Genomic DNA, 13,796 nt, shown 5'->3' with positions numbered 1-13,796 from the left:
AAGTATACAATGGAAGAAAGAAAGCATCTTCAACAAATGGTGCTGGCACAATTGGATGTCAACCTGTAGAAGAATGAAAATAGACCCATATCTATCACCATGCACAAAACTCAAGTCCAAATGGATCAAAGACCTCAATATCAATCTGAACACACTGAACCTGATAGAAGAGAAAATGGGAAGTACCCTACAACATATGGGCACTGGAGATCGCTTCCTATGTATAACCCCAGCAGCACAGACATTAAGGACAACATTGAATAAATGGGACCTCCTGAAACTGAGAAGCTTCTGTAAAGCAAAGGACACTGTCATTAAGACAAAAAGACAGCCTACTGACTGGGAGAAGATCTTCACCAACCCCGCAACAGACAAAGGTCTGATCTCCAAAATATATAAAGAACTCAAGAAACTAGACTTTAAAAGGATAATTAACCCAATTAAAAAATGGGGCACTGAACTGAACAGAGAATTCTCAACAGAAGAAGTTAAAATGGCCAAAAGATACTTAAGGTCATGCTCAACCTCCTTAGCGATCAGAGAAATGCAAATCAAAACAACTTTGAGATATCATCTTACACCTGTCAGAATGGCTAAAATCAAAAACACCAAGGATAGCCCTTGCTGGAGAGGTTGTGGAGAAAGGGGTACCCTCATCCATTGCTGGTGGGACTGCAAACTTGTGCAACCATTTTGGAAATCAGTGTGGCGGTTTCTCAGAAAAATTGGGATCAACCTACCCCTGGACCCAGCAATACCACTCTTGGGAATATACCCAAGAGATGCCCTATCATATGACAAAAGCATTTGTCCAACTATGTTCATAGCAGCATTATTTGTAATAGCCAGAACCTGGAAACAACCTAGATGCCCTTCAATGGAAGAATGGATGAAGAAAGTGTGGAATATATACACATTAGAGTACTACTCTGCGGTAAAAAACAATGACTTCTCGAATTTTGCATGCAAATGGATGGAAATAGAAAATACGATCCTTAGTGAGGTAACCCAGACCCAAAAAGAAGAACATGGGATGTACTCACTCATAATTGGTTTCTAGCCATGGATAGGGGCCACTGAGTCTATAATTTGTGATCCTAAAGAAGCTAAACAAGAGGGTAAACCCAAGGGAAAACATATAGATATCCTCCCAGCTATGGGAAATAGTCATGACTGATGGGCAAAAAATTGGAATCTTGGGGGTGGGGTGGGATGGGGATGAGGGGTGATGGGGAGAGAAAAGTGTGAAGGAGAGGATGAGGGGAACTGGGGGAATCGGGGTGAATGGGGATAAAGAAAGGTTGGATAGGGGAGCAGGGAAACTCATACCTTAGGTAAGGGAGCCACCTAAGGGGTGACAAGAGACTTGAACTTGGAATGGCTACCAGATGCCCAGGGCAATGTCCCCAGTTAGTTCATTGGGGCACCTGAGGATAGGGAACCTGAAATGAACCTATCCTATAATCTTACTGATGAATATCTTGCATATCGCCATAGAACCTTCATCTAGCGATGGATGGAGATAGAGCCAGAGACCCACACTGGAGCACCGGACTGAGCTCCCAAGGTTATAATGAGGAGCAGAAGGAGAGAGAACATGAACAAGGAAGTCAGGACCATGAGGGGTGCACCCAACCACTGAGACAGTGGGGCCGATCTATTGGGAGCTCACCAAGGTCAGCTGGACTGCTACTGAAAAAAACATGGGATAAAACCGGACTCTCGGAATGTGGCGGACAATGAGAGCTGACGAGAGGCCAAGGAGAATGGCACAGGAACTTTCATCTGGCGATGGATCGAGAGAGAGACAGAGACCCAATTTGGATCAACCGTCTGAGCTCTTAAGGTCCAAATGAAGAGCAGAAGGAGGGAGAACATGAGCAAGGAAATCAGGACCACGAGGCGTGCACCCACCCACAGTGACAGTGGAACTGATCTATTGGGAGCTCTCCAAGGCCAGCTGGACTGGGACTGAATAAGCATGGGTTGAAACTGGACTCTCTGAACATGGCGGACAATGAAGGCTGATGAGAAGCCAAGGACAATGGCACTAGGTTTCGATCCTAATACATGAACTGGCTTTGTGGGAGCTTAGCCTGTTTTGATGCTCACCTTCCTGGGCCTGGATGGAAGTGGGAGGACCTTGGTCTTCCTGTAGGGCAGGGAATTTGGACTGCTCTTCAGTAGCGAGAGGGAGGGGGAATGGACTGGGGGGAGGAGAAGAGGAGTGGGGATAGGGGAGGGGAGAGGGGGGAGGGGGCAATGTAAAAAAGAAAAAGAAAAATAAAGAAAAGAAAAAAAAAAAAAAAAAAAAGAGTACTTGGCAGACCAGGGCAGGAGCTGCTCATGTGAAGGATGGAGAGCACCCCAGAACTCACACAGCAGGCTTCATCAGTCCTTGGCTGTGATGATCAACCAGGAACATGCCAATCCTCTCTTGCATGAGCACACAGTGTACCCCCCACAGGAAGCATCATGGCCACTGGGTAGCTTCACATATGGCAGTGGTTTCTCAGCTTTCTGTGCCTTTTCCTCTTGAGTCTCTGCTTGAGATCTGTGCCTGTCCTTATAGCTGCATCCCGAGTGAGGTTCTGACGGGACTCAGGACCCTTCCGGCTAGAAGGCTAAGTGCTGGCTTCGCTAGAATGGTGGAAACTAGCAGCTGCTTGCAGAGATGAGACTCTGGGGACTTCCTGAGAGAGTAACAAAGTTAGCATGTCCTGGACAGGGGGGCTGGAGAGAGGGGCAGAGTGTGACAGATGCCGGGCTGGGAATATACAGAATGAGCTGTCAAGAACCGCACCTATAGGAGCTAGGGAGATAGCTCAAGCAGGAAAATGCTTGTCTCACAGGCTCAAGGGCTGGAGTCCAGCTCCAGAACTCACTCACGTATCGAAAAGCTGTGATGGCACAGGCCGACAATCCCAGTGCAGGAAAGAATCCCTGCGGCTAGGCTCCCTGGCAAGGCAAAGATGGGAGGATGCCTGGGGCTTGCTAGACAGCCAGCCTAGCCTACTTGGAAAGTTCCAGGGCAATAAGAAGCCTTGTCTCAAAGGGGATGGACAGCATTCCTGAAGATGGCACACAAGAATGTCCACTGGCCTCCACACGCACACATGTGCACATATACGGGAGTTTGCACATGTATTAAAAGGAAAGAAACAGCAACAACAGCAGAAGCATTGTGGTGGTTTTGGGGCCTTCCCACTTTGTTCTGGCCTATATCTTGGAGAGAAACACAAAGAAATGAAGATTAAAACATGGAACCAAGGGACTAGGGCAGCAAAGTGCCTGCCGTGCAAGCTTGAGGACCCAGTGTGATCTCTAGCCGTCATGGAAAAGCCAAGCATGGTGATACGTAACTGTGGTCCTAGTGTTGGAGAAACGGAGACAGGCAGCTCCGCATGGCTCACTAGCCGGTCTAGCTAATGGAAGAACTCAGGTTTCAGTGAGAGATCCTATCTTCAAAGAGCAAGTCTGTGGATGTAGTTCAGTGGCAGAGCTCTTGCCTGACATACACAAGGCTCTGGATTTAAGCCCCAGCACCAAAAGCAAAACAAAAAAACCTCAAGCCAGGCAGGTGGCAACATGCCTGCAGTCCTGCACTCCGGTGGGAGGGCCAGGAGTTGGAGGTCAGCCTGGGCTATCTCAAAAACAAACAAATAAAACCCTACCAACAAAAAGTAACTAAATCAAACTGGATCAATGGCCTGAGTATAACAGCTAAAACTCTAACACTCTTAGAATAAAACACAAATGTAGATATTTATGACCTTAGATTTGGCAATGGATTGAAATGACACCAAAGTGTGATCGATGTAACAATAAAGAGCTAGCTTGAACTTCAGATTGAAAACTCTATACAGCAAAGAAAGTGAGAAGCATGTCATGGTGGCAGACACTGTAACACAGGGACTGGGAAGGCTCTTGTCCCCAACCTCGGGGAGCACAGCAGCCCCTAACATGGGGAGTACAGCAGCCCCAACCTGGGGAGCATAGTAGCCCCCAACCTGGGGAGCACAGCAGCCCCCAACATGGGGAGCACAGCAGCCCCCAACATGGGGAGCACAGCTCTGGGTTTATCTGGAGAGTATTCACAGAGAGGATGGACCTTAGATGTGGGAAGCACCATCCTGTGGTTCTGGGGCCTGGATGGGATAAGAAGAGAAGGAAAGAAGCTGAGCTTCAATGTTCAGCATCCCCTGCCCCCATTTTCCACTCTGCTTCCTGGTCCCACCTCCCCAGTACCCCCACTCCCCTCACTCTGCTTCCTGGCCCCACCTCCCCAGTACCCCCATTCTCCCCCCCCACTCTGCTTCCTGGTCCCACCTCCCCAATACCCCCATCCCCCCACTCTGCTTCCTGGTCCCACCTCCCCAATACCCCCACTTCCCCCACTCTGCTTCCTGGTCCACTACAATCTAAACAGCTTCCCTCTGTCTGACACCATGGCTGCCCAACCATACAGGACCAAATGATTATTGACTTAATTCTCTGAAACTATGATCCAAAGCAAATCATTCTCCCCAGAAGTTGTCTGTGTCAGGTCCTAGGCTCCCAGTGGCAGAAGGTAACAAGTACACGAACACACAGAAGCAGGAGAATTGTGAATATGATGGCTGAACTTCATAGTGAGACCCTGTTTCCAATCAGAGAGAAAGAGATGGAGAAGGTGGGGAGGCAGGAGAGACTGCCTGCAGAATGGGACAAAATCATTGCAAATCACATATCTGATCAGGACTTAATATGCAAAATATTGACGAATTGCAATAATTCAACAACAAAAATCCAATCCCAAAATAGACAAAGAATTTAAACAGGCATTTCTACACAAAAGAGCAACAAGTACATGAAATGATGCCTAGTTACTCTCGTGTTTGGGGACTGCCCACCGAACCCAAAGAGAGAGAGACATGGCATACCCATTCAGATGGCTATAGTGAAAAACAAACAAAGGAAACAGAAAATAGCAAGCTCTATAAGAATCTGGAGAAGTTAGGGCGTCCATGCATTACTATGGGGACATATGGTGCTGTTCCCACTGTGGGAAAGGCCTAGACACTCTTCAAAACTAGACAGCAGAACTAACTGTATCCAGGAAAATCCCAAAGAACTAAGAAAGGGCTCAGAGTGATCCTTATTTATATGTTAATATTCGCTGTAATCGTATTTAAATCATCAAAAGGTGAGAGCCTCCCAGGTGTCAAAGCACAGACAAGAGCATAAACGCAATGTGATACACATAGACACAATGTGATACACATAAACACAATGTGATACACATAGACACAATGTGATACACATAGACAGTGGGAAATTGCTCAGCCTCAGGCAGGAGTGGCTGTGGCACATGCAGGTACATGGGTGAACCTGGAAAACGGCACATGACAAGAGATCGACCAGACACCAGAGGGAAGACCTAGAAGCTGTCAGTGTGTAGATATAAAAGGTTGGTGGGCTGTCTCTGCATGCTGGGTGGGGCTGGGGGAGGATAGAGTTTTGGCTGGAACTAGACAGTGATGATGGCCACGTGACACTGCAGATATGACAAAGGACCCCAGAACTGTACACTAAGAACAGCTAAAAACAGCAAATTTAGTTTTTGGATAAATTTGTCACAATTTGAGAATTAATAGGATAAGGAATGTGTCATTGAAGTACACACTAAAAATCAGTTACATTATATGAACTCAATGTCAGTGTCAGTTACTGTCCCATTGCTGTGACAAAATACCTGGTCAAGTAACTTGAGGAAGGAAGGGTTCTTTTGGTCCACACTCGAGGGTACAGTCCATCATGGCGGAGAAAACATGGAGACAGGAGCATCTTCAGCCAGGAAGCAGAGAGAGAGAAACGCTAGTGTTCAGCTCACTTCTTCCTTCTTATTTATTCTGGGCTCCAGCCAATGTAATGGTGCCACCCACACTGAGGGTAGGTCTCCTCGCTTCAGCTAACATAAGGTAGAAAATCAGTCTACCACAGACATGCCAGGATCTGGACTCCCAGGTGAGGCTGGATCCTGTCATATTGACAACCAATACCAAGCGCCTCAGAATGCTGGCCACAAAGCCCGATGACCTGAGTTTGATCCCTGAGGCCCACACGATAGAGAGAAATGAATCTGCTAGTTGTCATCTGATCTCCATATGCATGCTAAAGTATGAGTACCTAAACACACAGTACAGCACACACACACACATACACACACACACACACTACAACTGAGAGAGAGAGAGAGAGAGAGAGAGAGAGAGAGAGAGAGAAACTAAAAGCCTGTTTCTCCTCTGCTCTTGGTCATAAGAGATGCACAGTAAAAAGCAAACTGTCTAAATCCTGGTTGACCAGCCCAGGATCTGCTCACTCAATGACCTGGATTTCTAGCCAGAAGATGCTGAGAAATACATGTTTGCTGTTTAAGCCACTCAAACTACACTAATGCATTAGAACTGCCTGGATCAAGTCAGAGGCCTAAGAAGTTCTTGTTCAATGTAGGCCAGGACTGACCAGAGGGGTCCGACCTTTCCTTTATTTGTAGACAAGATTTTAGTGATACACAATCATTTCCCTTTCTATAGCACCTATGGATATTTTCACAATACAAAAGGAATCAGGCAGTATTGTGACTCGGTGGTACAGTACTTGTCAACCAATGGTTTCTATCTCCAACACCAAAAGAACAAAAATAAAACAAACAAAAAACCAAAATCACAATTTAGGAATCACAACAAAGTGACCTGCAAAACCCCTTTGTGCATTATCTGATGAGATGCTTGCTGACCTCCAAATTAGCCCCAGAAGAGGACCGAAGGCCCAGTCCTGCTTCAGGAAGCAGCTCAAGTGAACAAGGAGGTCGGCCGCACAGGCTATATAGACTCGGATCATCCCAGAACCACTAAGACAGGGGTGAAATGTAGTTAAGACCTTCCAGGTCCCGTCTCTCTGGCAGTGTGGTTCTGGGTGGGCCAGACCCCCACTAGCCCAGCACCACACTTGCAAAATGACCATAATTGCTGCCCCCGGGGGTCTTCAAGTATCCAGAGAGGAGAGCCATGGTACACTCTGTTCTAGTCAGGCAAGGCTCAGAGCTCTGAACAGTCTCGCTAGAGAGGATGGGTCCCTGCCCACCTTCCTCCCTGCTCTGCTGCTAGGACAAATTCCTGCAGCCTTGCATCTGAGGACAGATCTGCTTCCCTATCTGTGTTCTGCTAATAAAGAAAAAACACACTTGGCGAGGTTAGACAAACAACGGGGTAGTGATTGACAGCTCAGCGCAGGCTGAACACTCAGGCCAACACGGAGCTCCTGAGAAAATACTGCGCACTCTCAGCTCTCTGCAGCGCGGAGGGCTGTTTGCTTTCTATTAGCCCCACATTGTGTCCTTTAGTCACACCACTGCCTCGCCCCCCAGGACTACGGCTTGGAATCCGCTCTAGCTGGACTGCTTCTGACTTTCTCGGTTGTTTCCATGAGCTCTCCTGGCCGGTCCCTGAGTACCCCAAGGTCCCACCTGTCCAGGGATGCTACAAGTGTTTCTCACGAGGATCCCTCATAGGGACTCTGAGCCCCATTGCCTCTCATCCCCATCTTCATACCTGAGTCATTCTGAACTGAGTTGAGCTGGGCCTGGCTTTGGCTAGCATCTGCCTGCAGCCGCCGGGGGACCTGGTACCAGAGACCTATCTGGCTCTAGTAGACAATGAAATTGTAAGAGCTACAATGTTTCTGCACAGATGGTAGCAATATTTACTTTGCTTGAAAATCCCACCTGTCCTGGAGTTGGAGGTCACCCCTGAGGCTGCTTTGCAGGTGTTTCCAGCTGCCAAATGGGCAGATAGTTCTCCTGAGGCCATGGGAAAGGCCCAGGCTCAGCACATCACACAGGGACAAATAGGGCCTCTCCTGTCTTTTATGCCTCTTGCACAGAGCATCCTTTACTCCGTTAAGTCTCTTTCCAATGAGAGGGACTGTCTCCCTAGTAGTGAACTGGGTCGTTTTTGGAGGGTCGGGTTTCAAGACAGGGTTTCTCTGTGTATCTTTGGCTGTCCTGGAACTCACTCTGTAGACCAGCCTGGCCTTGAACTCACAGAGATCTGACTGCCTCTGCCTCCTGAGTGCTGGGATTAAAGGCATGTGCCACCACTGCCTGACTCTGGACTGGGTCTTTTTACTTCACTCTGACACCCATTAGGGGACAGTGGCTAGGACTACAATGGTCATTCCCTGGACACTCTTTGCAGGTGATTGCTAGCAAACAGCCAAAGATTGAGGAAGAACTCAAAGACCGAGAAATTCCAGAAATGCACAGCCCCAGGTAGTCAGATTTACCCCCGTTAGGTGATGAACCACACTGGAAACCATCTCCAAGTGCAAGGTAGAAACTGAGGCTCAGTGTACGAGGCCAGATGCCCCAAGCTGCTGGAGATGGATTTAGGTTCCCACCCAGGCCAGCTGAGCCAGCCTTGCTCTGGTCTCTGACCTTCCACACCACTAGAATAACGAGTAATTTAAGGATATGCTATCTACCGTGTCCATTCCTGGACCCTCTGCAGGAAGCCCGTCATCAGCTGATGTATTAGAACAAGCCTCAGCTGGCTCAGGCCTCAGTTTCCCTTTCTGTGGAGATCTGCCACCAGTCCTGTGAGGCCCTGAGAAGGTGCCAGAGGCTGCTACTAACAGCAGTGGGCAGGCTGTGCCCATCTGACCAGAGAGACTCTAGGCCCAGGGTCATTGCAGCCTGTCTCCCACAAAGGCTCCCTCTACCCCCCTTCACATGAAGGGAAATTACCCATTAATGAGAGAGAAATACAGCGCAGTGTCTGGCCCTCAGCCCAAGGTCCTTGGGCAAGTTGGGAGGGAGTCGTGGCTCTGGATGGGGAATTGGAAACAAATGCAGGAGATGTGGGGTTTTTTATTATTATTTTTGTGGACTCTCCTCCCTCCTCACTCTACTCCCCACCACTGTCCCAAATTTGGACTTTTACGGAAACGGATTTCATGCCCGGGCTTCCCGTGAACTCTCTTAATTCAATTGTGGGGCCATTATCGGCACCGGGTGTAATGAGCTGTTTCCGCAGCCTCAGGGAGGCCAAGGGGTGGGTGCATCTCCCTTCTGCAGGTGGGGGCCACAGGAGTGGGAGAGTTAGAACCGGCTGGACTCGTGTGCACTGCCTGCTAGATTAGGGCCAGGAGAACCCAGTACCCAGGGAGACAAGCTCAGTGCCATGCCTTGGGATTCAGGCTCCACGCCCAGTGGGGACAGAAAGTAAAGGAACTGTAGGCAGGCAGCTTGGGCTGGTATTCACATTCTAAGAGGCCATATGGGGGAACTTGACACATGAGGTTCTGGATGGAAACGCACTACCTTTCCAGACGCCAAGGATCTAGCCAGCTACCCCTGTGGAGCTCCCTGTCAGACTCCTCCAGGAAGCCTGACTGGTGCCCACTCAGAGGGGCCTTCAAAGCATCTGTGACCCAGTGGCTCTGGCTCTACCCTCCGGGAACTCTGGCCAACCATTGGCACAAAACGGAGTCCTGGAGGAAGAAAGCCTACCATCCCTGGGTCACAGCAGAGTCTGCAGGGAGGACAGTTGGAGCCCACCTACACCTTCCTATCCTACCTTTAAGACCACACCCTTCTCAGAAGGCCAGTATCCTCATGGTGAGAGCAGGTATACCAGCTTGTGATGGCTTTCCTTCTGTGAAACAGCGCTCAAAGCACTGCAGGGCTGAGGCAGGGCCGGGAGGCTAGGGTGGAGCCTTGCAGAATCACCTCCTCTGCCTCAGTACCCAAACTCTGGCCTTTGTCCTAGCACTCGGAGGCAGAGGCAGGCAGATCTCTGTGAGTTTGAGGCCAGCCTGGTCTACAAGAGCTAGTTCTAGGATAGACTCCAAAGCTACAGAACCCTGTCTGACTGTCTAAGAGAGAGGGAGAGAGAGAGAGAGAGAGAGAGAGAGAGAGAGAGAGAGAGAGAAGAAGAAGAAGAAGAAGAAGAAGAAGAAGAAGAAGAAGAAGAAGAAGAAGAAGAAGAAAGAAGAGGAAGGAGGAAGAGGGGGAAGAAAGTAAGAGCTAGAGGAGGAAGAGGAAAGAAAAGTAAAAGCAGGAAAAAGGAGGGAGAAAGAAGAAAGAGAGAGGGAAGGAGAAAACAGAGTGGGGGGATGGAAAGAAAGAGGGAAAAGGGTAGAGGAGGAAAGAAATAGGTGGGGTGGAGTAAGAGAGGGAGAGAGGGGAACACACACACACACAGAGCACTTCCTGGTGTCACTATAGTTGGGGACTTTTAGTGGTCTCCTTAAAGTCCTGATCTCTAATAAGGTTACGTGCTCAAGCTTGAACACCGGAGCTTAGAATGTCAGCCTAAGAACCTGGGGCTGCAGTCCAGCTCATTTCAGTGACGGAGCAAGGTGGGTGATCAGGACAGACAAGCCTTGGGTAGAAAGCACAGACCAGAGGCAGAAATGTGAAAATTATCTCATAAAGCACGTGGCCACAGCTGCCCACTCAGGGACTGGCTTCCTGTGTGATCAGACCCTCACACAAGGCTGGATCCTCTGCTGTCCTGCAGACTGGCCTCCGACAGGGCCGCTGTCCTAACCCCACCAAAGAAAGGCAGACCCACCAAGGCTCACCTAGAGACAGACCACTGGGGCTACTCAGAGGGCCCCTCCCGGGGAACAGAACCAGTAGCCAAAGCAAGCGACAGACAGAGGAGTCTTGAACAGAAGTTTGGGGAGAGGCCTCCCATGACTTTGACACCTCAAATACACCCTGAAAAGTGTGGGGGGGGGCAGAGGCAGACAGTCTGGACAGTGCCCCAGCATGGGGTGCTCTGTGCAGAGGGAGCTGCTAGCTCTTGTTTTTAGAGCCCCTTGCTGGTCTACCATAGATGGCCTTCTAAATGAAGAGGACACTGCTCAGGGTCGTGCCTACATTTCTATTGTCTAGGATCCCGAGACGAGGAGCCTATGTCTGAAGGCCCTGGTTCCTTAGGGTGGAGACCCTAAGGTGGGGACCCATGTCAGCACTGGTGCTGCGGTGCTGCGGCAGGACTGTTTTGGAAGAAGACTGATGTTGCAGAGCACCAGTGGCCAGGCTCTCCCCTCCCCCGGGGGCGGGCATCACAAACCAGCCTCCCCTAGCAAATTCTAGGGTAGTTCCAGCCTCACTCCCAAGGGAAGGCAGCCAAGGCAGGCAGAACTTCAAATACTTTGGGGTTATTTTATTTTATTTTATTTTACATAAGTGGAAGCAAAAATTGGTTTCTCGTGTGGTCTGGAGCTTTCCAGGCAGTGAGAGCACTTCCAGCTCTCTCGTCTTAAAGTGGGGGGAGGGACAAGATGGAGGTAGGGAGTGAGCCTGTAGACCCTTTTCTCATATGAGGACATAAGGCAATGTGCCGTTAGCCTCTAGGAAGCCCTTCTGGGCAACTGACTAACTGTGCAACCTGGCAGGCCACCCACCCACCCCCTTTAGTTCATGTTCCCTGGAGTATCAAACGGTGTAAAGGGGGCTGGAGAGAGGGCTCAGCAGTAAAGAGCACAGGCCCTTTCCTAGAGGGTCAGGCTTGAATTCCCACATCCATGTAGTGGCTCACAACCCATCTGTAATCTCCAGTTCCAAGAGACTCAAAGCTATCTTCCAGCCTTGTGGGCACTAGGCATGCACAAGGTGCATGCAGGCAGGCAAAACATGCCTGCAGACGTACATGCAAGCGAAACACTCATATACATGAAGAGTCAAACTAAATAGAACTCTTTTTAAAATGATCTAAAGGCTCCTTTGTCTACACGAAGTTGCCTGGGGGTTGTGAGTATCTCTACAGCCCAGAAAGTCACACACGTCACCTGAGAGAGCTTCTGCTGGGACCAGGATCCTCTTCCCTGGTCCTTGAGGCAGTCCCTTCCTTTGATAAAGCACAGTCTACTCTGGGCAGAGGACATGCAGAAAACTAAGTACACCCTTTGTTGTCTGAGATGCATCCCAACTAGCCTCTATCACAGCCTCACCTCTTACCACCCCCTTTCAGTCCTATCACTGTGCCTCAGTTTACCACGGACACTCTCCAGAGACACTGGAGAACATGCTGTCTAGGTAAGGTCCCCATTTTTTTTTTCTGACTGCTCTCTCTGGCCCCTGTTTCTCCCCTGCTCCATCACCCTCCACTCTAGCTGCCTGAGAGAAGGACCCAATCTTTCCAGGTCCAAACAAAAATATTCTAGAGTATTTAAGTGTACTGCAGCTGCTCACTGCTCTCAGGACAGGGCCCCTGGGGTCCTGCCTCTGCTCACCCCTACAGAATGATCTGCCTCTGCTGCCCTGACTTCCAGCACACCCCTAAGTTCCTAGAGAATGGGTGCTCTTCTCTCTCCACCTTTCTGCCTACCTTAACTTGGAGCATCCTTATCGAACATCCTGGCCTCCAACCTATAGCCTCTGAGCCCCCAAATGGCCCACATTCCATATCTCAGGCTTCTCTGTACAGGTATGACTGCCGATATGTGCATCAGCCAGCTCCTGCCATGTAACAAGTTACCCTGCCACTCAGTGACTGAAAGCCCCAATTCTTTGCTTCTGCTCAGTTGTCTACTGAGGTTCTTTGGGTCTCCTCTGATCTCGCTGACCCATCCAGGCATCACGGTTGGCAGGCATGGCTGGGTTCTTTACTCAGAGTCTCATGGAGTTAACCGAATTGCCAGCCAGGCTCAGCTGCCATCTGGAGACACTGGGGTGGGAGGGATGGGGTGCACAGATTCACCCCCAAGCTCCTCCTTGTTGGTGGCAGAATTCAGGCCCTTGAGACTATAGGAAGGAGACCTTGCTTTCTTGGAGCTTTTAGCTCCTGTGTTCTGGCTTTAGGGGTAGCAAAGGGGAAACTGCCTCACAGAACCCTTTCCCTGCTTCCAGTTCCTAACTTCCCTCTGGTGTCAGATCAGAAGGGTGGGGCTCTCCTGCTCCCAGGCCCACCCGAAGTAATCTGGTGGTTATCTAAGGCCACCTAGTTTGTGACATTACATCTGCAAAAGCATTTATGTGACAACTGGCTGCGTTAGATGAGACATGCAGAAGGTATAGGTCCACCAGGAGCTAGGACCTAGGAGACAATAGAATCCCGCCACTTACCTAGCTGTGCCAACCAGTCACAAAGTGACCATCTACAAAGTGCACACTCAAGAACTGTGTAATATATTGCAAAAAGAACCTCATAATGTTTTAAGTAAGTTTATAGTGCTGTACCCACGGCTGGTCTGGGTTGCATGGGGTCCCAACCTCACAGGCTGACTTGGGTGTTGGACAGAGCTACAAACCAAAATACTGGAACTAGGGCAGGAGGGCAGAGCATCCTTGCTGCTACTGAGTGTTGTTCAGCTCCAGTGCACACATGTGGTGATGTTTGTAGAGACAGCCTGTCACTCCAGGGCTGGCTTTCTAGGCCCTGGAGTGTGAGGTAGCTTCTCCTTCCATCACAGGCTAAAGGTCACCACCAGCGAAACTCCCTGCCTCATGGGGGCTGGAGGACTGACATCAGAGGGCACCAGTTGATGACGCACCACAAAGCCCCCTCCACAACTTGGAAGCCCTGCTTACCTTGGGTTATGCTGGCTCCTGGAGGCCCCTCCAGGGCCTGGGTGCCTTCACAGCCCTTCATTCTTAGAGGGCTTTGACTCCAGTGTTCCAGCCTCAAGAAGGTACAAGGGGCCAGAAGGCCTGAATCCTAGAAAAGCAACAGATCCCAACACCCAGAGTAGGAGGAAAAGTGAACTCTGCCTATCTCTTGGTACCTCCCGAAAGAGGATCCCAG

Source organism: Chionomys nivalis, chromosome 13 (assembly GCF_950005125.1).
Source record: "Chionomys nivalis chromosome 13, mChiNiv1.1, whole genome shotgun sequence".
Classification (NCBI taxonomy): Eukaryota; Metazoa; Chordata; class Mammalia; order Rodentia; family Cricetidae; genus Chionomys; species Chionomys nivalis.
The sequence above is the reverse complement of the archived record's forward strand: the minus strand, read 5'-3'. Positions refer to the sequence as shown.